This window comes from Carcharhinus amblyrhynchos, unplaced genomic scaffold (assembly GCF_965287045.1).
Source record: "Carcharhinus amblyrhynchos unplaced genomic scaffold, sCarAmb.v2.hapA scaffold_40, whole genome shotgun sequence".
Taxonomy (NCBI): domain Eukaryota; kingdom Metazoa; phylum Chordata; class Chondrichthyes; order Carcharhiniformes; family Carcharhinidae; genus Carcharhinus; species Carcharhinus amblyrhynchos.
The window spans coordinates 3448127-3470863 of record NW_027649781.1 but is presented as its reverse complement, the minus strand read 5'-3'; positions in this window follow the sequence as shown (position 1 = coordinate 3470863).

Here is a 22737-nt window from a genome sequence, read left to right as displayed (position 1 = left end):
ATAAATCTCCGGGGCCTGATGGCATCTATCCCAGGCTGCTAAGGGAGGTGAGGGATGAAATTGCTGGGCCTCTGACGCAAATCTTTGTTTCTTCTTTGGACACAGGTGAGGTCCCAGAGGATTGGCGGATTGCAAATGTAGTACTGTTGTTTAAAAAGGGTCAGAGGGATAACCCAGGGAATTATAGGCCGGTGAGCTTGACTTCAGTTATAGGCAAGCTAATGGAGAGGATCCTCAAGGATAGGATGTATGAACATCTGGAGCGCTGCAATCTGATCAGGGATACGCAGCATGGCTTCGTTACAGGGAGGTCGTGCCTTACGAATCTAGTGGAATTTTTTGAAGAGGTGACAAAAACGGTTGACGAAGGACAAGCCGTTGATGTCGTCTATATGGATTTCAGTAAGGCGTTTGACAAGGTCCCTCATGGTAGGCTGATAGAAAAGGTGAAGGCTCATGGGATACAAGGCCAGGTATGTAGATGGGTGGAGAACTGGCTTGGGAGGAGGAGACAGCGAGTAGTAGTGGAAGGCTCCTTTTCCAATTGGAGGCCTGTCACCAGTGGTGTGCCGCAGGGCTCGGTACTAGGACCTCTTCTATTTGTGGTATATATTAATGACTTGGAAGAGGGGGTAGGTGGTGTGATCAGCAAATTTGCTGATGACACTAAGATGGTTGGATTGGCAGGTACTGAGGAGCAGTGCCTGGCAATGCAACAGGACATAGACAGGCTGGTAGATTGGGCAGATAGATGGCAAATGGAATTTAATCCGGAGAAATGCGAGGTGATGCACTTTGGCCGGAATAATGTGGAGGGGAGTTATACGATAAAAGGTAGAACTATCCGGAGTATAGATACGCAGAGAGACCTGGGGGTGCAAGTGCACAAGTCCCTGAAGGTGTCGGCGCAGGTGCAGAATGTGATGAGGAAAGCGTATGGTATGTTAGCCTTCATAGGAAGAGGTATAGAATATAAGAGTAGGAGTCTGATGTTGCAGTTGTATAGAACGTTGGTTAGGCCTCACTTGGAGTACTGCGTCCAGTTCTGGTCGCCGTACTACCGGAAGGATGTAGAGATCCTGGAGAGAGTGCAGAGGAGATTTACCAGGATGCTGCCTGGTATGGAAGGGCTGTCTTACGAGGAAAGATTGAATGAACTTGGGCTGTTTTCCCTTGAGAGACGTCGGCTGAGGGGGGATCTAATAGAGGTTTATAAGATTATGAAGGGGATAGATAGAGTAAATGGTGGTAAGCTTTTTCCGCTATTAGAAATGGATAGAACGAGGGGTCACGGGCTTAGGGTGAGGGGGGCTAGGTATAAGACAAATATTAGAGGGCAGTTTTTCATGCAAAGGGTAGTGGGGGTGTGGAATGCACTGCCGAGTAAGGTGGTGGAAGCAGGCACGCTAGGGTTGTTTAAGAGTCACTTAGACAGCCACATGAGTGGGCTACATATAGGGGGATATAGTAGGCCTTACTAAACATTGTAGGCTTGGGAATACGTTTTGCCTCAGGGATGTTACAGTCTTTGCCTGTTTAATAATGAATTTTTTTGTCTCCACAGGCATTTAAGTCCAGCAAGGGGCATGCATGCGGCAGGTTGTAGTGGGCTGCTCTTGGACGTTGCTTCGGGAGTTGCCTATTGCTTCATGTCGTTAGTGTGCTTAAACTGGACCATCTCGAGGGCAACATGACAGCTCAGAGACTATCTCTGTTATTGTGCGGACACATGGATTTGGGCCTGTGTCTGTGGGAGTTTGCACGTTCTCCCCGTGGTTGCGTGGGTTTCCTCCGGGTGCTCCGGTTTCCTCCCACATCCCCAAAGATGTGCTTTTAGGCTGATTGATTGGGTACTAAATTGTCCCTAAATTGGACCTCCCTGATCCTCGCACATTAGGCGTAGACTAAAATCATGAATAGGTCACTGAGACAGTGGGACGGCGGCGCGGGCTCGTTGGGCCGAAGGGCCTGTTTCCCGTGCTGCGTTGTTCTTTGTTCTTTGTTCTTTGTTCTTTGATAGTCACAGGGAAGGTGCCTGAAGGTTGAAGGGTGGCAAATGTGCATTTGTTCAAGGAGGACTGCAGAGAAAAGCCTGGGGACTACAGGAAGGTGAGCCTCATATCCATCGTGAATAAGTTGTTGGAAGGTATTTTCAGAGACGGGATTTACAGACATTTACAGACACAAGAACGGATTAGGGACTGTCAGCATGGCTTTGTGAGTGGAAAATCATATCTCACAAATTTGATTGAGTTTTTTGAAGGGGTAACCAAGAAGGTAGATGAGGGCAGTGCAGTTGATGTTATCTACATGGACTCTAGCTAAGCTTTTGAAAGGGCAACAGTTGGTAGGTTGTTGCATAAAGTTAAATCCAGGGTGAGCTAGCCAAATGGATACAAAATTGACTTGATGACAGAGGATAAATGGTGGTTGGAGAGAGTTGTTTTTCAGGCTGAAGGCCTGTGACCAGTGATGTGCCTTTGGGATCGGTGCTGATCCCACTGTTATTTGTCAGTTATATTAATGATTTGGATGATCATTTAGTATGCATGGTTAGAAAGTTTCAGATGAGTAAGATTGGTGGCATTGTGGACAGTGAAGAATGTTATCTCGGATTGCAACAGAACCTTGATCAATTGGGCCGGTGGGCTGACGAATGGCAGATGTGAGGTATTGCAATTTGGAAGGACAAACCAAAGTAGAACGTACAGGATAAATGGGAGGACACTGAAGAGTGCAGTTGGACAGAGGGATCTGGGAATACAGGTCCAAAATTCCCTAAAAATGACATCACAGGTGGATCGGGTCATAAAGAGTGCTTTTGCTACATTGGCCTTTATAAATCGGAGTATTGAGTACAAAAGTTGGAGTGTTATGGTAAGGTTATATAAGCCATTTATAAACCCGAATTTCGAATGTTGTGTACAGTTTTGGTCACCTAGTTACAGGAAGGATGTAAATAAGGTTGAAAGAGTGCAGAGAAGGATCACGAGGGTGTTGCTGGGACTTGAGAGCGATTGAAGAGGTTAGGACTTTATTCCCTGGAGTGTAGAAGAATGAGGGGAGATTTGATAGAGCTGTACAAGAATTTGATGGGTATAGATAGAGTGAATGCAAGCAGGCTTTTTCCATTGAGGCGAGGGGAGAAAAAACCAGAGGGCATGGGTTCAGGGTGAAAGGAGAAAAGTTTAAAGGGAATATTAGGGAGGGCTTCTTCACACAGAGAGTGGTGGGAGTGTGGAATGAGCTGCCGGATAAAGTGGTAAATGCCGGGTCACTTTTAACATTTAAGAAAAACTTGGATGGGTTCATGGATGAGAGGGGTGTGGAGGGATATGGTCCAAGTGCAGGTCAGTGGGACGAGGCAAAAAATGGTTCAGCACAGACAAGAAGGGCCAAAAGGCTTGTTTCTGAGCTGTAATTTTCGATGGTTCGATGGATGCGATCGGGATTTGACAGTCTGAGTTTTTAGGAAAGATTGGATCAACTGAGACTTTTTCTCTGGAATGTATGAGGCTTTGGGGTGATCTTATCGAGGTCTATAAGATCCTATGGGGGATCAATCATCTAGAGGGGCATCAATCATCTCGATAGTCAATATATTTTCCCAAAGTTAGGAGAGTCAGAAACTCGAGGGCATAGATTTAAGTTGAGAGGGGAGAGACGCAAAATGGCCCAGAAGGGCAATTTTTTCACACAGAGAGGAGTGAGTGTCTGGAACCAGCTGCCAGGTTTAGTAGGGGAGGCGGGTACAATCTTGTCTTTTAAAAAACTTTTAGACGTTTACATGGGTAAATGGGTATGGAGGGATATGGGTGAAACTGGGACAACTGGGATGAACTTAGGGATCAAGAAAGGGCAGCGTGGACAAGTTGGGCCAAAGGGCCTGTTTCCATGCTGCAAACCTCTCTGACTCTCTGACTCTCTGACCCTCTGACCCTCTGACTCTCTGACTCTCTGACCCTCTGACTCTCTGACTCTCTGTCTCTATAATAGGAAGAAGCGATCGAGGAACAGAAGGCATAACATCTCTGTGGGTGGATTTGAGGAATCAAAAAAAAGATCCTGATGGGAATTATGTGTTGGCCCCTCGCAGTCGTCAGGATGGGGGTAGCAAATAAATTAGGAGACAGAAAAGGCACATAAAAAAGGCAATAAAAGAATTATCATGGGGGAACTTGAAGATACAAGAGGACTGGGAAAATCAGGTCGGTATTAGATCCTGAGAAAAGGAATTTGTGGAATGTCTCAGGGATGGTTTTTCGGAGCAGCTTGTGGCAGAGCCTGTGAGGGAAAAGGCAATTCTGGATTTGGTGATGTGTAATGAGACAGACTGGATTAGGGAACGGAAGGTGGGGGAACCCTTAGGGAGCAGTGATCACAGTATGATAGAATTCACCCTGCAGTTTGAGAGGGAGAAGCTGGAATCAGATGGAATGGAATTACAATTAAATAAAGGCAACTACAAAGACATGAGGGAGGAGCTGGCCAGAGTTGATTGGAAAGGTGAACCCAGCAGGGAAGACAGTGGAACAGCAATGGCAGGAGTTTTTGGGAGTTATTCGGGAGGCACAAGAGAAATTCATCCCAAGGAAGGGGAAACATGGTCCGGGGAGGATGAGGGATCCATGGCTGATGAGGGAAGTCAAGGGAAATATGAAAGCAAAAGGAAAAGTAAACAAAGTGGCGAGGATTAGTGGGAAGCCAGATATTTGGGAAGACTTTAAAGTGAGCAGAGGACAGCTAAAAAAAGCAATAAGAGGGGAGACAAAGAAATATGAGTGTAAGCTAACTAGGAATATAAAAGAAAATAGGAAGCTTTCTTTTTCAATGTATAAAAGGTAAGAGAGAGGCATAAATAGACTTTGGACCAGTGGGAATGAGGCTGGAGTCGTAATAATAGGAAACAAAGAAATGGCAGAAGAACTGAATAGTTCCTTTGCATCAGTCTTCATGGTGGGAGACACCAGTGGGATGCCAGAGCTTCAGGAGAATCAGGGGGCAGAGGTGAGTGCAGTGACCATCACTAAGGAGAAGATTCTGGGGAAGCTGAAAGGTCTGAAGGTGAATAAATCACCTGGACCAGATGGAGTACACCCCTGTGTTATAAAAGAGATTGCTGAGGAAATTGTGGAGGCATTGGTGGTGATTTTTCAGGAATCGTTGGAGGCAGGGAGGGTCCCAGAGGAGTGGAAAGTAGCTCATGTAACACCAATGTTTAAGAAGGGAGGGAGGCAGCAGATGGGAAATTATAGGCTGGTTAGCCTGAGTTCAGTCATTGGCAAGATTTTAGAGTCCATTATTAAAGATGAGATTGTGGAGTACTTAGAAGTGTGTGATAAAACAGGACAGAGTCAGTATGGCTTTGTCAAGGGGAGGTTATGTCTCACAAATCTGTTCTTTGAGAAGGTAACAAGGAAGTTCGATAAAGGAGAACCAATGGACAGGATTTATTTAGATTTCCAAAAGGCCATTGACAAGGTGTCACACAGCAGACTATAAAAGAAATGAAGAGTCCAAAGTATAAAGGGTAAGATCAGGCACGGATAGAGGATTGGCTGTCTGGCAGAAGGTAGAGAGTGGGGATAAAGGGGTCTTCTCCGGAAGGCAGCCAGTGACTACTGATGTGCCTCAGCGGACGGTGCTGGGACCGTAGCTTTTCACAATATACATTAACGATTTGGAGGAAGGAACTGAAGGCACTGTTACTAAGTTTGCAGATGATACAAAAACATGAAGAGGGGCAGGTATTATTGAGGAAGCAGGAGGGTGCAGAAGTATTTGACAGGTTGGGAGAGTAGGTAAAGAAGTGGCAGATGGAACACAATGTGGAAAAGTGTGAGGTTATGCACTTTGGAACGAGGAATGGAGGCAGAGACTATTTTGTAAATGGGGAAACGCTTCACAGATCAGAAATACAAATGGACTTGGGAGTCATTGTTCAAGGTTCTCTGAAGCTTAACTTGCAGGTTCGGTCGGCAGTTAGGAAAGCAAATGCAATGTTCGCATTCATGTCAAGAGGGCTAAAATACAAGAGCAGGGATGTACTTCTGAGGATGTATTGGCTCTGATTGGACCCCATTTGAATATTGTGAGCAGTTTTGGGCCCCGTATCTAAGGAAAGATGCTCTGGCCTTGGAAAGAGTCCAGAGGATGTTCACAATGAGGGCATAGATCCCTCTGACACACAAATCCTGAGACACTCAGGGGCAATTTAGCATGGCCAATCAACCTTTGGACTGTGGGAGAAAACCGGAGCACCTGGAGAAAGCCCACGTGGACACAGGGAGAATGTGTAAATTCCACACAGACAGTGACCCAAGCCGGGAATTGAACCAAGTTCCTGGAGCTGTGAGGCAGCGGTGCTAACCACTGTGCCACCGTGCCGCACCGAAAATGAAAAGTACACACTGAATCCAAGCTGAAACATTTTTCTCCAAGGCCAGAGAGCAGAGTTGCCTTGGTAACAGTCGTCAGGCATTTGAACATTTGAATTTACCCAAATAATTTAAAGCTGGTGTTCAGCTACCAAGAACCTGTACAATTTGAATTTGATGATGTTGAAAAAAAATCAGACCAATCCAGTTGTGGGAAAATTGATAGGTCATCACAGGTATAAAAGATTGTGCAAAAGGGAAAAGAGGTGTTAACAACTGTCACCTCTCAAGTCTGAAGAGGGAGTGACCAGCTCTCCCCCCTGCCAGCTTTATATATCTCTGAAGAGAAAACACCCTCTGACCCACAGTTACCAAATTGGGAAATCAAATGAGAAACTCCGGAACCTTCCGAAAGACACAATTCCTGCTTGGATGTGGCCTGAGAGTGTCTAAATTCCATCTTTTTTAATGAAATAATATTGTGTTTATTTGAACAGCAATCCAGTAGAATCTTGTTTTCTCGTTGTGTTTAATGTTGATTTAAAGTTCCCTGTTAGATAAATAAATTGTTAAATTTTTATTTTAAAGTGAGTGACAGGTATTTCTGTCAGTTAACCGCTGAACATGACTGAAGGGCGGTTCAGACTTTCACACACACTTTTAACACATTACAAGGTGAGGTATTCCTCTTTGGGGGATTAACGTCTGTGTCGTAACAAAAGGAATAGGAAAACACGATGGGCATCAGATCATAAGAAATAGGAGCAGGAGTAGACTGTATGGCCCCCACCAGCCTGCTGCCCCACCATTCAATACGATCAGCAGGATCTCCTTCCTCTACTCTACTTCCCATCTCATTCCCCAATATCCATTGGCTCTCTAAAAACCCAGAGATCCGTCTCTCTCAGCTTTGGAATTATTCAAAGGTGGATAATTGACCTGGACACCATGATACAGGAAGTCATTGAAGCAGTTAGCAGAAATGTAGTGCTAGCAGAGGGCCAAAGTGTCACAGGATAGACACAGTTTGATTTGATTTTGATTTGATTTGAGTTATTAATTTCACGCATATTTGGATACAGTGGCCGGAATTTTACCAGTCCGTCACGGGAATTGGAGTGGGCGAGGGGCAGGCCATGGAAAGATCATCTGTAAATGGTAGGGCGTTGGGGAGAGTTACAGAACACAGAGATCTAGGGGTACATGTTCATAGCTCCCTGAAAGTGGAGTCACAGGTGGACAGAGTGGTGAAGAAGGCATTCGGCATGCTGGGTTTCATTGGTCAGAACATTGAATACAGGAGTTGGGACGTCTTGTTGAAGTTGTACAAAACATTGGTAAGGCCACACTTGGAATCTTGTGTCCGGTTCTGGTTGCCCTGTTATAGAAAGGATATTATTAAACTAGAAAGTGTGCAGAAAATATTGACTACAATGCTACAGGACTTGATGGTTTGAGTTTAAAGGAGAGGCTGGATAGACTGAGACTTTTTTCTCTGGAGCGAAGGATGCTGAGGGGTGATCTTACAGAGATCTATAAAGTAATGAGGGGCATTGATCAGCTGGAGAGTCAATATCTTTTCCCAAAAGTAGGGGGGTTTAAAACTCGAGGGAATAGATTTAAGGTGAGAGAAGAAAGATACAAAAAACTGTCCAGAGGGGCAATTTTTTCACACAGAGAGTGATGAGTGTCTGGAACAAGCTGCCAGAGGTAGGAGGAGATGTGGGTACGATTTTGTCTTTTAAAATCATTTAGATAGTTACATGGGGAAGATGGGTATAGAGTGATATGGGCTAAATAAGGGCAATTGGTACTATTTAGGGTTTAAAAAGAAAGGGGTGGCATGGACACGTTGGGCCGAAGGGCCTGTTTCCATGCTGTAAACCTCCATGACTATGATTCTATGACTCTATGAGATCCGTTGATCTCAGGTAGGGTTTTTCCAGTTTTTGGGAAACAAAAGCTGTAATATCCCACCCAGTGAGAAGCATTGATTCTTGTGCGCTATACAGGCAAAGCAGAGCATGTACGGTATGTATGTACATAAAGTACTTACACAGAGGAGAAGGAAAGGAGAGGGGGCAGGGAGTAATGTTAAAGGCGAGGGTGTAGAGAAAGATCAACTTAATATCTGGTCGGTCCAATCAAAAACCTGATGGCAGCAAGGAAGAAGCTGTTCTGGAGTCAGTTGGAACGAGACCTCAGATATTTGTATCATTTTCCCGATGGAAGAAGGTGGAAGAGAGAACATCCGGGGGATCTGAATTATACTGGCTGCATTTCCGAGGCAGTGGGGGGGAGTAGACAGAGTCAATCGATGGGAGGCTGGTTTACATTATGGATCAGGCTACATTCATGAGCCTTTGTAGTTTGTGGTGGTCTTGGACAGAGCAGGAGCTGTGAATCAACCAGAGAGAATGTTTTCTATCGTGTCTCTGTAGAAAATTAGTGGGAGGCGACACGCTGAAGTTGCTCAGCCCCAGAATATTCTTCCGGAATTTTCTCCAAATCACTCACTCCTAAACTTGCCACTAATTTACCAAATTCAAAACCGCACGCTGGCAGAGCCAATCCCCTCAGCTCCTGGTCAGAATGTGGTGGGTTCCAGTCCCAGGCCAGGACTCAGAGGAATATAGACTCATTGACTTGCATATTTTATTCGGTCAAACTGTTTCTGTAGTTTATTTATTATTTCACAAGTAGACTTATATTAACACTGCAATGAAGTTACAGTGAAAATCCGCCATTGGCCGCACTCCGGAGAATTTATCAAGGCCCATGCATGGATGTCCCACAGATGAATGTTTAAAAATGGGTGGCATTGGCTGGACAAGCATCTCTTGTCCATCCCTATTTTGCCCTCGAGAAGGTGGTGGGGAGCCGCCTTCTTGAATCGCTGCAGTCCACGTGCTGTGGGTTCACCCACAATGCCATTAGGGAGGGAATTCCAGGATTTTGACCCAGTGACAGTGAAGGGACGGTGATATATTTCCAAGTCAGGATGCTGAGTGGCTTGGAGGGGAACTTGCAGGTGGTGGTGTTCCCATGTATCTGCTGCCCTTGTCCTTCCAGCTGGAAGTGGTCGTGGATTTGGAAGGTGCTGTTTAAGGATTTTTTGGTGAATTGTTGCAGTGCATCTTGTAATGGTAGAGACTTCTGCTGCTGAGCGTCGATGGTGGAGGGAGTGAATGCTTTTAGATATGATGCAAATCTAGCGGGCTGATTTGTCCTGGATGGTGTGAAGCTTCTTGAGTGTTGTTGGAGTCGCACCCCTCCAGGCAAGTGGGGAATATTCCATCACACTCCTGACCTCTGCCTTGTGGATGATCGATAATCTTTGGGGAATCAGGGGGTGAGTTTCTCCCCAAAGTTACCCTTGCCTCTAACCTGTTTGTGTAGCCATGGTATTTATGTAGTGAGTGCAGTTGAGTTTCTGGTCAATGGTCACCACATGTGCCCAGGATAACAATATTAGTCCAAACTCCTTCAGCTAAAAGAAAGCCCTTGATTTTGTGAGAGATTGAGAAGTTCTGAACAGCGAGACTTGCCTCAATCTACTGGCCACTTGGTGAGGTCCAATTGAGATATCAAACAACATCTAGTTCCCCAACTAAACTTTGATCCCTTAACAATCAAGAACTTATCTATTTCTGTATTAGAAACACTCAATGCTCAGGCGTCCACAGCTCTCTGTGGCAATGAGATCCACAGATTCACCACCCTCTGGCTGAAGAAATTCCTCCTGATCTCGATTCTAAAGGTTGGTCCCTTTACTCGGAGGCTTTGCCCTCAGATATCAGCCTCTCCGACTAATGGAAACATCTTTCCTACGTCCACCCTATCCAGTTTTTCGTTATTCTCAAATCACTTATGGGATTTGAACAGGAGAACAAATGGATATTTCACCATGTTCAGAATCTCATCCCGGAACCGCCTCTGGGTCAATATATAAATGCATGTGTTCGTACAGGTGCTGGAATACATCATCAGGAGTGTGATTTTTATTGCCAAGTGAAACGAACTGACATCTTCCAAGGTATGCACTTCGGTGAAGTCGAACAGGAGGTCAATTATTACGATTGGCGTCCACAGAACCATAAAACTCCCGGAGACAGTGAAGAGCAGGATGATAGTCACTCTTCTGCTCTTCAACACGGGGTCACTGCTGCCCTCCCCAGGGCCATGAGCCTTCAGGGCCCTGCGAGACCTACTGGCCACCAAGATGTGACGGACGGTGAGAATATTCAACAGCAGCAACAAGGGGAATGGCACTAATGGGACTGAGAGGTGACCGACCCACTTGTAAGCTCTCCATGCTGGTGAAGAAACGTACTCTTTCACTGTGCGGCAGCCCCACTGCACATTGCCAACAACATAATAGGGTTCATAACGGAAATAGACCGGAATATTCATGACAAAACTGAGTACACTCAAAGCCGTTAGAATCACAGTGGCAGTTCTCCTGGTGCAGTATTTTAATTTTAGTTTTGGACAGGAAATGGCCACAAAACGGTCAAGAGTAAATAATGTTGTGGACCAGACGGACATTTGGACACTTGATACTTGCATGAAACTGCTGGCGCTGCAGACACTGGTGAACAGCAAGAATGAATATGGGAAATGATAGCGAAAGATTCCTTGCAGTGTGACGTTAAAAATGGAGACCAGGAGATCGGATATCGCCATGGTGATCATATAACAGGTGATCCCTTTGGAGAGGCCGCACCTTCCCTGGGACAGGACCACAATCGCCATCAGATTAGCTGTAAGAAATTGGAAAAAAATAATTACTCCCTTTCTTGCCACACTCTGATGCCTGTTCGGGTTCACTGAGGGAGAAATTAGCATTACCCATGCAACTAACCAGTACGTGTTTCAGACCGTATGAGGAAAGCGGAGCACCCGGAGGAAACCCATGCAGACAGGGGACAACGTGCAATTTCCACACAGACATTCACCCGAGCCGGGAATGGAACCCCTGTCCCTGCCGCTGTGAGGCAGCAGTGCTAAACACGGTGCCATTGTGCCACCGTCACATTAACACAATTAACATGAGATGCGTGTGAGTTTCCAGGCAAACTCTGATCAAACAAACCACAATGCACATTAAATGGCAAATGCTGCCAAGACAGATTCCATGGGTTTCTCAGCAATCCACCCAGATATTAGTGTCCACTGTGAATCACAGTATCCTGTCAAAAATCTGTCTCAGATCCACACATCAATACAAATAAGGAAAAATACGATTATTTTCTTGCCTAAACTGGAGCAGCAATGGTCAACGTGGATTCAGCAACAGACAGCAAGGGGGAAGATAAAGATAACACATCGAAACCAGGGATTTCAAAAATAAATAGTTGTTTACTGTAACTCACCAGGGATACTGATAATGACAAGAATTGGATAACCAATCACAGTGATGTCCACAGATTTGGTTGCTCCCATTTTACACGGAGATTATTGAAACTTCCCGAGATCAAGCCTCCAACTGGCGCTCTGCGTAATGCATTGGAAGCAGCACACAGATTTATACCTGAACCAATCCTCCAATGGCTCGGTGAAGTTACCTAACAGCTGCCAGCGGGGACACAGACAATCCAGCAAAACATCATGAATGAAATGATTTTCAGATCAGGGGATAATTTCATCACCAGTAACAGTAATTTGGAGAGTTGCAGGTTCACTATTCCCCTGGCTTTTAGACTGTTGTTCATCACAGCGTCTCTACACCATCAGGGTGTTTTTGAGAATTATTTTCTCTCGGTATTCCTCCCAATCCGATGGCCTTTTAGAGCATAAGACAACAAGGAGCAGAATTAAACCATTCGGCCCATCGAGCCTTCTTCACCATTCCATCATGGCTGACATGTTTCTCAATCCCATTCTCACATAACCTTTGATCTCCTTCCCAATTGAGAATCTATCTATCTCTGTTTTAAATACACTCAATGACCCAGCCTCCCTGGCCTTCTGTGGCAATGATTTCCACAGATTCATCACCCTCTGTCTGAATAAATTTCTCCTCATCCCGATTCTTAATGGCCGCCCCTTAACTCTGAGGCCGTGATCTCAGATCCGAGTCTCTCTTCCTAATGGAAACACCTTCCCCACGTCCACTCTATCCACGCCTTTCAGTATTCTGTTACTCACTGTGTTTCCATTAGGACAGGCATTGACTTGACTCTCCCGCTCGGCACTCTCTGTGTTCAGAACAATCACTCTTTTTTACACCGAGCCTGCCCATGAAAGAGCCCCACACTTGATTCTCTTATTGTCCAGATAGTGACCAGAAACATTGTGCTGAGAGGAGACAAAAGTTGGAAATGCCAGTTAACCGCTAAGGGAATAGACAACGGTTTGGAACAAACAATGTAAAATTCACTCTACAAAGTCAGCAAAGTCAAACAATCTACAATATCTAACTGACACTCCCAGATTCAGATTTAACACCAGGTACATGAGAATTAGCAGTTAGTGGTGGGGAAGCACACCGCACTGTATATTAAATGGCAGATGTGACCAAGATAGATTCCATGATCTCAGCAGCCCACCCAGATGTCAGTGACCATTGGGAGTCCCACCGGCAGCGCACCCCTGTCCGTAGGTGCATGGGGTGACATCAATGGGAGTTCCCATTGAGAGTGGAGGGACCAGAGAATACTGCCGCTGGCAAACAACATGCCTCATCCCGCTGGTGGGAATCAGGTGGCTGGGAGGCTGGAGTATCTCACCCTTAGACTCTGAATTCCCACATAATCCACTCCGACTCGGACTGTCTCAGCCTTCCGATGGTTCCATTGTTTCTCCTGGGCCTGTGTTCTCTGGGATTCACACAAATGCACTCCCACCTCGAACTACTGCCACAATTCCAGCTCTTTCTCACAAATCACTAGTTCCATTAAACTAACATTGTCCCAGGTTTCTCCCAACTCCAGTCTTGCAGCTGCACTGAGCTGTAAAGGGTTCCAGTGTTTCTCTGTGATCTGCAAACAACATGAGGTCCAAACGGAAACCGACACCTCTCCAGCCAACCCACAGATAAACTGAAACCAGAGAAGTTTCTTATCCTCCACCCCTCTCCATAACAACATGGCCTTTCAGGGTTCACTGATTGCTTTTGCACTCAATTAGCTCAGTTTGGCACGGTGTCACAGTGGATAGCACTGCTGCCTCACAGCGCCAGGGACCAGGGTTCAATTCCCTGCTTGGGTCACTGTGCGGAGCCGACACATTCTCCCCATGGCTGCATGGGTTTCCTGCCAGTGCTCCAGTTCCCTCCCACAGTCTGAAAGACGTGCTGGTTCGGTACATTTGCCACACTGAAATTCTCCTTCAGTGTACCCAAACAAGCACCGGAGTATGGCAACTGTGGGATTTGCACAGTAACTTCATTGCAATGTTAATGTAAGCCTACTTCTGAAACTAATAAATAAGCTTTTAAAAAATAGTGCCAAAATACAAGCATTTAGATGAGACATCATGTTCCCAGTTCTTCAGTTTTGTAAACCCATCTCCTGTTTTAGGGTCTGAGCATTAAACCTGCCATCCCCTTACATCAATATAGCTCCAACCTTTTAACTGTAACAGACTCCAAGATGCTTTCGTTCTAGAATCATAAAGTTATAATATCCCTTCAGTGCAGAAGGAGGCCATTTGTCCCATCAAGCCTTCACCAACAGCAACCCCACCCAGGCCCTATCCCTGTCACCCCACATATTTACTCTGCTAATCCCCTGACACTAAGGGACAAATTAGCATGGCCAAACAATTTAACCAACAACTTTGTTGGACTGTGAGAGGAAACTGGAGCACCCAGAGGCAACCCACGCAGACATGGGGAGAATGTGTAAACTCCACACAAACAGTGACCCAAGCCAGGAATCGAACCTGACACCCTCGTGCTGTGAGGCCTCAGTGCTAACCACTGTGCCACCGTGCCACTTTCTCATTTCCTCCAGTTCAACTTTCCTCATCCCAGAACTAAACCATCACCACTGAAGGTGGTAGGGCCCATTGTGGGTGGGCTTCGGGGTGATCAGTGGTGGTGGGAGGGTCCCTCTGCCAATCTGCATGGGGATCAATCAGGGAGGGCAGCAGTTGGAGTGCGCTAAGGGGGTTGGTCTGCAGAGGGGGTCTGCTACCTGGGGGTGGGTCTAATGGAGTAGGGGAGATTGTCAATGTTGGGGGCAGCTGCTGGAGATCTCGATTTTCCAAAATAATGGTTCAAATCCTGTCCTGAGGGAGACAGAGTTTGAAGGAGATGTTGTGACTCACAGCCGTCACTGATATCTGGGTGGCTTGCTGAGAAATCCATGGAATTTGTTTTGGTCACGTCTGCCATTTAATGTGCAGTGTAGTGTGTTTGGCCCTTTGCCTCAGAGCCTGTTATCACACAGAGGCAGGATCTTCCACGGGGTATTTTTGGATGTGAACAGTGATATATGAATGACAGGTTCTGTAATACATTCACCAGTGGGGTCACTCCAAGTTAGTCGGACGAGGTGGTCCATATTTTAACTGTGTTGGTTTTAGTTGATGGAATGTGTTTGGATCCCTAATTTGTTGGTGGAATTACTCCTGGAGTGAAGCACACAATCCTCACATTAATGCCAAAACAGAAAAGTTGCTGGGGTCTAATCTGTCTTCCTGATGGAATTTGGGATTCTGCTCCAGGGCACGAACACATGATCAGACACAGAGCTCAGTCCCCAGACACATTGGTGAATTGATTTGAAGCCCCACCTTTCACCCTGCCCTGGATCCAGGATGCAGTTTCACCGTAAAAGCTGCCTTGTCAATCGGAACATCTGCCCATTGCAAAGACAGAAGGACAATGTAAAATTCTGGGCCATTGGTGGCTAGTTAATTTAAATGTCTTCTTGATTGTTGGTGGGTGCACGTCTGACTCTCACTGATCTCAACATTGGACAAAGTTTTACTTATTTAATACATCATAAGGAGGCTGACATTAACATGACAATGGAGTGACTTTGAAAATCACCGAGAGACCACACTCCTGTACCAGCCTGGTTACAATGAGTGAGAAAGTCGCATGGCAAATGCACCGATCGAGCTCATCTCCAAGACTATGGGAGGAAACCTATGCAGACACGGAAAGAATGTGCAGACACCGCACAGACAGGGATCCAAGCCAAGAACCGAAACCGGGTCCCTGGTGCTTTGATGCAGCAGCACTAACTGCTGTACCACCGAGCTGCCCCAGGGGATTAGTGGGGTTATGGGGATAGAGTGTGTGGAAGAGTCAATGCAATCTCAGTGGGTTGAATGGTATCCTTCAAGGAGGAAACCAGGGCACTCGGAGGAAACCTACACAGACATGCGGAGATTGTACAAACTCCGCACAGACAGTGACCTGAGCCAGGAATCGAACCCAGGTCCCTGGCGCTGTGAGGCAACTCTGCTATTCACTGTGCCACCGGGATGTATGCCTAATGTTTCCTTTTGTAATTTCACACACTTCTGATTCAGACACATGCTGAACATGGTATATATTCAATGATGAATGATTAACCAGGACACCATGGTACAAGAACCATTCAAGCAGTTAAGAGGAATGTAATGCGAGCAGAGGGCCGTAGAGTCAGAGGATAGATACAGTTGGATTGAATTTTGATTTGATTTGATTTATTGATGTCACACGTATTGGGAAACAGAGGCTGGAATTTTACCAGCCTGTCCATCATGGGAAATAGGGAGAGCGAGAGACAGGCCGTCGAAAGGCCCATTGACCTCGGGCGAGACTTTCCGGTTTTGGGGCAAACAAGGCTGTAAAATCCCACTGGTGAAAAGTATTGTTTCTTGTGCACTGTACAGAAAGTATACAGTATATAGAGTACATCAGGGAGAAGGAAAGGAGAGGGTGCAGAATGTAGTGTTACAGTCATAGCTAGGATGCAGGGAAAGGTCAACTTCATATCTGGCAGGTCCATTCAAAAGTCTGAAGGAAGCAGGGAAGAAGCTGTCCTTGAGTCAGTCGATACGTCACCTCAGACTTTAATAACTTTTTCCTAACGGAGTAAGGTGGAAGAGAGTATGTCCAGAGTGTGTGGGGTTCTTGATGATGCTGTCTGCTTTTCCAAGGCATTGGGAAGTGGAGATGGAGTCAGTGGATGGGAGATTGGTTTGTGTGATGGACTGGGCTATTTTTGAACCCTTTGTAATTCCTTGTGGTCTTGGTCAGAGCAGGAATCATGCCAAGCTGTGATACATTCAAAAGGACGCCTTTTAAAGTTGGCGAGAATTGTAGCAGACATGTCTAATTTCCTGAGCTTCCTGGGATATTCTTCCCAAATATTCTCCAAATCCCGCACTCCTAAACTTGTCACTAATTTACCAAATTTAAAATCGTACACTGGCAAAGCAAATCCCCTCAGTTCCTGGTCAGAATGTGGTGGGTTCCAGTCCCAGGCCAGGACTTGAAGTCAATAATGAAGGCTGTCACTCCATTCCAGCACTGAGGGGGTGCTGCACTCCCACCGGTGCTGTCTTTCATAGAAAACCTTAAATTAAGACACGTTCTAACCTCCCAGAGACCGGTTAGTCCTCAGCTGGAGTATTGTGTATATTTCTGGGCGCTACACTATAAAGTAACTTCACCATAGCCCCAGGTGACCATAGGCTGTTCTCCCCTCTGAGGGGAAGAGGAGACTCGTGGTGATTTAACCTGAAAGTCGCCCCCACCTCAGGTGAGGGGCAAGGCAGAGCCATCATGGATAACCTCAGCCAGTGTGGGAATTGAACCCTCGCTGTTAGCATCGCTCTACATCACTAACCATCCAGCCAGCCCCCTGAGCTAAGTGGCTAACACCAGGAGTGGGACTGACAGGCTGTTCAAGTCAATGGAGAAGACTTCAGCATTGGGGACATGGGTTCACTTCAACTCTGGGGAAAGCTGGACACCGGATATGGAATTGGCCCCCCACGGTGACTGATTTTCCTCTCTGTTGATGGGGAAGGTCATTGGATTTGGAGGCCAGCTCTCCGACACAGCCGAAAGTTAAAATTAACATCGGGTCCCCCCGCCAGCAGTTGTGAAACAGCTGAAGAGGCTGGATTGCTGCTTTCTCACACGGACACATTTCTCCTTCCAGGAAAACCCTGTGATTCGTTCCAAACAAAACATCCACAGTAACTCTGATGAAATCTGTCTATATTATTCAGACAAACTATTTCTGTAGTTTATTTATTATTTCACAAGTAGACTTATATTAACCCTGAATTGAATTTACAGTGAAAATCCGCCATTGGCCGCACTCCGGAGAATTTATCAAGGTCCATGCATGGATGGATTGTCCAATATTGAGATCAGTGAGAGTCAGTGAGAGCACCCACCAACAATCAAGAAGACAATTTAAATTAATGAGCCACCAATGGCCCAGAATTTTACATTGTCCTTCTGTCTTTGCAATGGGCAGATGTTCCGATTGACAAGGCAGCTTTTACGGTGAAACTGCATCCTGGATCCAGGGCAGGGTGAAAGGTGAGACTTCAAATCAATTCACCAATGTGTCTGGGGACTGAGCTCTGTGTCTGACCATGTGTTCGTGCCCTGGAGCAGAATCCCAAATTCCATCAGGAAGACAGATTAGACCCCAGCAACTTTTCTGTTTTGGCATTAATGTGAGGATTGAGTGCTTCACTCCAGGAGTAATTCCACCAACAAATTAGGGATCCAAACACATTCCATCAACTAAAACCAACAGAGTTAAAATATAGAACACCTCCTCCGAATAACTTGAAGTGACCCCACTGGTGACTGCATTACAGAACCTATCATTCATATATCACTGTTCACATCCAAAAATACCCCGTGGAAGATCCTGCCTCTGTGTGACAACAGACTCTGAGGCAAAGGGTCAAACACACCACACAGCACATTAAATGGCAGATGCGACCAAGACAAATTCCACGGATTTCTCATGAAGCCACCCAGATATCAGTGACCGCTGTGAGTCACAACATCTCCTTCAAGCTCTGTCTCCCTCAGGACAGGATTTTAACCATTATTTTGGAAAATCGAGATCTCCAGCAGCTGCCCCCAACATTGACAACCCCCCCCAACTTCATTAGACCCACCACCCAGGTGGCAGACCCCCTCTGCAGACCAACCCCCTTCGTGCACTCCAATTGCTGCCCTCCCTGACTGATCCCCATGCAGATTGGCAGAGGGACCCCCCCCACCACCACTGATCACCCCGAAGCCCACCCACAATGGGCCCCACCACCTTCAGTGGTGATGGTTTAGTTCTGGGATGAGGAAAGTTGAACTGGAGGAAATGAGAAAGTAGCACGGTGGCACAGTGGTTAGCACTGAGGCCTCACAGCTCCAGGGACCCAGGTTCGATTCCTGGCTTGGGTCACTGTTTGTGTGGAGTTTACACATTCTCCCCATGTCTGCGTGGGTTTCCTCCGGGTGCTCCAGTTTCCTCTCACAGTCCAACAAAGTTGTTGGTTAAATTGTTTGGCCATGCTAATTTGTCCCTTAGTGTCAGGGGATTAGCAGAGTAAATATGTGGGGTGACAGGGATAGGGCCTGGGTGGGGTTGCTGTTGGTGAAGGCTTGATGGGACAAATGGCCTCCTTCTGCACTGAAGGGATATTATAACTTTATGATTCGAGAACGAAAGCATCTTGGAGTCTGTTACAGTTAAAAGGTTGGAGCTATATTGATGTAAGGGGATGGCAGGTTTAATGCTCAGACCCTAAAACAGGAGATGGGTTTACAAAACTGAAGAACTGGGAACACGATGTCTCAACTAAATGCTTGTATTTTGGCACTATTTTTTAAAAGTTTATTTATTAGTTTCAGAAGTAGGCTTACATTAGCATAGCAATGAAGTTACTGTGCGAATCCCACAGTTGCCACACTCAGGTGCTTGATTGGGTACACTGAAGGAGAATTTCAGTGTGGCAAATGTACCGAACCAGCACGTCTTTCAGACTGTGGGAGGGAACTGGAGCACTGGCAGGAAACCCATGCAGCCATGGGGAGAATGTGTCGGCTCCGCACAGTGACCCAAGCAGGGAATTGAACCCTGGTCCCTGGCGCTGTGAGGCAGCAGTGCTATCCACTGTGACACCGTGCCAAACTGAGCTAATTGAGGGGAAAAACAATCAGTGAATCCTGAAAGGCCATGTTGTTATGGAAAGGGGTGGAGGATAAGAAACTTCTCTGGTTTCAGTTTATCTGTGTGTTGGCTGGAGAGGTGTCGGTTCCCGTTTGGACCTCATGTTGTTTGCAGATCACAGAGAAACGCTGGAACCCTTTACAGCTCAGTGCAGCTGCAAGACTGGAGTTGGGAGAAACCCGGGACAATGTTAGTTTAATGAAACTAGTGATTTGTGAGAAAGAGCTGGAATTGTGGCAGTAGTTAGAGGTGGGAGTGCATTTGTGTGAATCCCAGAGAACACAGGCCCAGGAGAAACAATGGAACCATCGGAAGGCTGAGACAGTCCGAGTCGGTGTGGTTTATGTGGGAATTCAGAGTCTAAGGGTGAGATACTCCAGCCTCCCAGCCACCTGATTCCCACCAGCGGGATGAGGCATGTTGTTTGCCAGCGGCAGTATTCTCTGGTCCCTCCACTCTCAATGGGAACTCCCATTGATGTCACCCCATGCACCTACGGACAGGGGTGCGCTGCCGGTGGGACTCCCAATGGTCACTGACATCTGGGTGGGCTGCTGAGATCATGGAATCTATCTTGGTCACATCTGCCATTTAATATACAGTGCGGTGTGCTTCCCCACCACTAACTGCTAATTCTCATGTACCTGGTGTTAAATCTGAATATGGGAGTGTCAGTTAGATATTGTAGATTGTTTGACTTTGCTGACTTTGTAGAGTGAATTTTACATTGTTTGTTCCAAACCGTTGTCTATTCCCTTAGCGGTTAACTGTCATTTCCAACTTTTGTCTCCTCTCAGCACAATGTTTCTGGTCACTATCTGGACAATAAGAGAATCAAGTGTGGGGCTCTTTCATGGGCAGGCTCGGTGTAAAAAAGAGTGATTGTTCTGAACACAGAGAGTGCCGAGCGGGAGAGTCAAGTCAATGCCTGTCCGAATGGAAACACAGTGAGTAACAGAATACTGAAAGGCCTGGATAGAGTGGACGTGGGGAAGGTGTTTCCATTAGGAAGAGAGACTCGGATCTGAGATCACGGCCTCAGAGTTAAGGGGCGGCCATTAAGAATCGGGATGAGGAGAAATTTATTCAGACAGAGGGTGATGAATCTGTGGAAATCATTGCCACAGAAGGCCGGGGAGGCTGGGTCATTGAGTGTATTTAAAACAGAGATAGATAGATTCTCAATTGGGAAGGAGATCAAAGGTTACGTGAGAATGGGATTGAGAAACATGTCAGCCATGATGGAATGGTGAAGAAGGCTCGATGGGCCGAATGGTTTAATTCTGCTCCTTGTGGTCTCATGGTCTAAAAGGCCATTGGATTGGGAGGAATACAGAGAGAAAATAATTCTCAAAAACACCCTGATGGTGTAGAGATGCTGTGACGAGCAACAGTCTAAAAGCCAGGGGAATAGTGAACCTGCAACTCTCCAAATTCCTGTTACTGGTGATGAAATTATCCCCTGATCTGAAAATCATTTCATTCATGATGTTTTGCTGGATTGTCTGTGTCCCCACTGGCAGCTGTTAGGTAACTTCACTGAGCCATTGGAGGATTGGTTCAGGTATAAATCTGTGTGCTGCTTCCAATGCATTACGCAGAGCGCCAGTTGGAGGCTTGATCTCAAGAAGTTTCAATAATCTCCGTGTAAAATGGGAGCAACCAAATCTGTAGACATCACTGTGATTGGTTATCCAATTCTTGTCATTATCAGTATCCCTGGTGAGTAACAGTAAACAACTATTTATTTTAGAAAGCCCTGGTTTCGATGTGTTGTCTTTTTCTTCCCCCTTGCTGTCTGTCACAGACTCCACATTAACCATTGCTGCTGTAGTTTCTGCTAACAGTTCTCGCAAGAATATAATCATGTTTTCCCATATTTGCACGCATCAGCATACCTGAGACAGTGTTTTAGCTAGCTGCTGTGATTCACAGTGAACATTGGTATCTGGGTGGGTTGATGAGAAATCCATGGAATCTGTCTTGGTCGCATCTGCCATTTAATGTGCAGTGTGGTGAGCGTGAGCACAGTTTGTCTGTTAACTCACATGTACCTCATGTAAATTATGTAAAACTGGTGGCACAGTGGCACAGTTCTTAGCACTGCTGCCTCTCAGTGCCAGGGCCTGTGCGCCATTCACGGCTTGTATGACTGTGTGTTCAGACTCTGTAATTTCCTCCCTGTCTGTCTGTGTTTCCTCCGGGTGCTCCGGTTTCCTGCTACAGTCCATAATACGGAGTGGTTCGGTGCATTGGCCATGCTGACTTCTCTCTCAGTGTACCCGAACACGAGCTGGAGTGTGGCAACTCGGGGAGTAATTTTCTTTCCAATTTCTTACAGCTAATCTGATGGCGATTGTGGTCCTGTCCCGGGGAAGGTGCGGCCTCTCCAAAGGGATGACCTGTTATATGATCACCATAGCGATAGCCGATCTCCTGGTCTGCATTTTTAACGTCACTCTGGCTGGCATCTTTCGCTATCGTTTCCCGTATTCATTCCTGAGTTACACCAATGTCTGCCGCCTCAGTGTCATCATGCAAGTATCCAGTGTCCAAATGTCCGTCTGGTCCACAACATTATTTACTCTTGACCGTTTTGTGGCCATTTGCTGTCCAAAACTAAAATTAAAGTACTGCACCAGGAGAACTGCCACTGTGATTCTAACGGCCGTGAGTGTACTCAGTTTTGTCATGAATATTCCGGTCTATTTGCGTTATGAACCCCATTCTGTTGTTGGCAATGTGCAGTGGGGCTGCCGCACAGTGAAAGAGTACTTTTCTTCACCAGCATGGAGAGTTTACAAGTGGGCCGCTCGCCTCTCAGTCCCATTTTTGCCATTCCCCTTGTTGCTGCTGTTGAATATTCTCACCGTCCGTCACATCTTGGTGGCCAGTAGGTCTCGCAGGGCCCTGAAGGCTCACGGCCCTGGGGAGGGCAGCAGTGACCCCGTGTTGAAGAGCAGAAGAACGGCTATCGTCCTGCTCTTCACTGTCTCTGGGAGTTTTATGGTTCTGTGGACTCCAGTTCAAATACTTGACAATCTGTTTGACTTCAGTCAGATACCTACCTTGGAAGATGTCAGTTTGCTTCACTTGGCAATGAGAATCTCACTCCTGATGATGTATTCCAGCACCTGTACGAACACATGCATTTATATATTGACCCAGAGGAGGTTCCGGGAAGAGATTCTGAACATGGTGAAATATCCTTT